The 3,475-nt window shown below is 53.3% G+C and overlaps 1 protein-coding gene across 1 annotated transcript in view; it reads left to right on the top strand.

The window, feature by feature from the left end:
* LOC108549331 (disintegrin and metalloproteinase domain-containing protein 10) overlaps window positions 1–3,475 on the top strand; it is a 24,322-nt gene that overhangs the window by 2,325 nt on the left and 18,522 nt on the right. The gene's annotated exons all lie outside the window — the stretch shown is intronic.

Genomic DNA, 3,475 nt, shown 5'->3' with positions numbered 1-3,475 from the left:
TCTTTCCCTCTCTCCTCTCCTCTCTCCGTTTCTCCCGAGTAAAAGTAACTTACCTGGCTTGATAACTAGCGCGCTGGGTCACGACACATTTTTTTCCCCCGAGCAAATTGCCACGCGAAACGAACGCGACGTTAAAGGATTCCTTAACGAATTACCGCGCCAGGCCGCGACCACTCGCCTTTCTTCCGCAACCGGATCAAAGCCAGCCAGAGCTCTGCTCCTCCGCGACTTTTGCTTACCCTACCGTCCTCTTAAACCTCGCGGTTACCAACGAGAATTTCGTCTCGTTACGAATTTTTTGGCACTTAAAGCGAGATTACTTCGTTACGACTACGTTGGCCGAGATATCTCGGTCCCTTCGTGGTATACGTATCTCTTTTGGAGAACCAACGGCGCACATTCGTCCGAGGAAAGTAGCACGCGCGATTATTCGAGCCTCGAGGAATGACGAGATTTCGTTCGCGTATCAAACTTCTCTCTCTTTCTCTCTCCCTCATCTCTCTGTCTGCAGAGATAATCGCATCGATGTTCTTACGGTATATCGTTCGGTCAGGTCGATATGCCTGGAACCAATTAAGGTCAAGATCGCGTAGAATCTATAACGCGGGGGTGCGTGCGTGTGCGTGCGCTTGTGACGCGCGCGAAGGGTGGATTAACGGTGTTACGGGATACTTGGCACTATATCAAGTCGGGAAACAAAGCTTTCCTGACATTTAGAAGCGATACACCGCGGAGATAATAGAATTCCCTTTGTTTCCGCGAAATTACGTTACATTTGCTTTCCTGAATTTCCCTTAAATGAAATTAATTACACCGACCGGACAATATAAATTTGCCCGCGTAAGCGTTGCGAAGACAGGTGTTCCCGGGCAATTCATAATCGCTTCTTTTATCCCGGCATCCGGGAATAATCCGCAAATTTTTCCTTCCGCGATTAAAAAATCGTTAACGCGTTGCCGCGTTATCAATGCTCCCGATTGCCCAGGGGTTAGTTGCAATTTTCACCGCGACGCAGCTTTTTCGTTCACGGCGTTGGATCGAGTCTCGATCGCGAACGATCGCGCACCGGAGAGTCAACCGGAGATATCGGGGGTAGCAGACCCAAAAACGGTTAATTAACCGAGTCCGGGGTTTCCCACGAATTCCAACTCTGTTTCCTCGCTTCGCGGAATCATCGCGGAACGTTACGTCCGATGTAAACTCCTAAATCCTCCGGCATCCCGTGTTTTCCCGATAAACCAGCTTATCCAGTTTTCCCTGAATAATTTCTTATCCCTGCCGACCCGAAAGACCAATTACCGACTCGTCGATCGCTTAATAGCAATTACGAGGATCTATTTACGTGCTCGTGGATGGGAACGATGAGGAAAAAGAGCCGTTGCCGTGCTTTGATCTTCTCTCGATTCCAGCTGAAACCGGCCGGTTGTCGGGCGGTTAATTAAATTTCAGTCGCGAAGGACGCGCGCCGCCAGAAACGAAATTGCCTTTCGTCATGAATTCGATCCGTTTTCGGACCCCACCCACACTCGCCACGCGCCCCTGCCACTGCATCGGTCCCCCGGACGGACGTTCAAGTTTCGCATGGTCCGCGTGCCGGAGATTCGTCGCTTTGCCCGCGCGCCACGCGACCAACTCGTTGCTCCGCTGGCTGCTGCGCGAAAATTCGCGTAACCTCCCGGACAAGACGCGGCTGAGTCGCTGAAAGGTGTGTACCAGGCCTGCTCTGTGTCTGGTCGCGCGTTCCCGCTGCCAGCCGAGTGAATAACCGAGCGACGGGACGTTCGTCTCTTTATGTAAATCGGTCGAATTCACGGCAAGCAATAAAATGTAAAGCAGAGAGCGGTAGGTGGGCCCCTTCGTCCTCGATGTCGTACCAACCGTACCTCCTCTTTTTCTTTCGCCAACCCCTCGTCGCCCTCCGCGTTTCCACCCTGCTGCACCTGGTACAAACTGGCAAGATAATGGCGCGGGGGAGGGTGCCGCAGGAACCGTGTCCGTGTGCAGCTCCCTCGTGCACTCGGTGCTCCTCGGATCCGACGCGACGCCATGCCACGCGACGCCACACCACGCCACGCGACGCCATGGCACGCGTCCTTTATACCTATCCACGTATAGCGACGCGACCTGCAACTCACCGTGTCACATCGTCGCGATCACCCGACCGGTTTATCGGCGCGGTTCCTTCTTTTGTCACGCCAGACCCGCACTTCCTTTTCCAAGGAATCGACCGAGTATGATCCCGCCAGGCTTTGCCAGTTACACATGGTCAACGACGCGTAGCCGGGCCTATGTAATATTACCAAGAATATACGCGTTGGTTAAAATGTTCAACCTGCTTTTTGTTCCAGCCAAGTGTACCATTACACGCGCCAGGAACACGCATCTGACCGCGAATTTATTCGTTCCTACCGTACCGTATACCACGCCTGTGTATTCCGATTATACGCGCGAGAACAGGGAAATTTCCGCTCGACTAAACCTCTCCGATAGACGCGGGAAAGTTGATTTTCGAGACTTTCTCGAAGAATCACCCTGTACAATCGCATTCCTCGCGCACGAGCCTTCCGAATATAGCCACGGCGAGCAGGCTGGATGGTTGAGATCCAGTTTTCCAGCACGTGGGCACAGGTTGAATTCAACCAACGCGTGTCGCGCACACGCAGGCGTCTAATGACCGGTACGAAAGGCACGAAGGAAAATCTTCCTTCGCGCCGGATGTCGCGGCCTCCTCGAGCTCTTTCCGCAGCCGCCATTTTTCTCATAACCGCGTGCCAAGCGTTTGCGTTTCGCGTTCGATTGAACATCGAACAGCCGCGATAGAGATTCGTCTTTTCGACCGAGTGTCCGCGAGTGTCCGCGAGTGTCCGCGACATAGGCGAATGAATAAACCGGCATTATTAGATTGCTCGTTTCGTCGGCGGAAAATCGGATTGGAGGACGTGCCGTGTTATTGGATTCGTTACAGGGGATTCAGTGGAGCGGTCGTCTGACCCTCTAAAAACTTTACGAGAGATCCAGCGTGTCGCTTTGCCCGGATTACCAGGCGATGCTTTCGCGAAAGTGATTTTTCGCAAGTGTCCGCGCGAGATAAGCGGGCAGGTTGGAGCGGCCTAGAACGTTGGCGGATAAGTCACGGCTATAAATCGGCGAGGAATCGGCCGTCGTCGCTTCCTCGCGTATGAATAACTTAAGAGAATCCATCGACCTTGACTCGCGGAGACGTTCAGAGGATTAGGAGATAAATCGTGCTGGAACGCCGGCGCGACCGCGGGGTCGATCGGTTCCTCCTCGCCGGCACTCGGCTTTATGAATCCTTAACGGGACCAATTTCGTGGAACAAAGCTCGGTCCCAGCGACGAGCCGAGGAAGGAAACAAGATTCACCGTTATCGTCGCGAACAGCTCGGTATCGAGTTAGGAAAATAATTGCAGCAGATGCGGCGAGAGCGGTACAAGGATCCGCGACTAATTGTCGC

Source organism: Eufriesea mexicana, unplaced genomic scaffold (assembly GCF_001483705.2).
Source record: "Eufriesea mexicana isolate 0111107269 unplaced genomic scaffold, ASM148370v2 scaffold1837, whole genome shotgun sequence".
Taxonomy (NCBI): Eukaryota; Metazoa; Arthropoda; class Insecta; order Hymenoptera; family Apidae; genus Eufriesea; species Eufriesea mexicana.
This window is presented reverse-complemented; position numbering and strand designations above follow the sequence as displayed.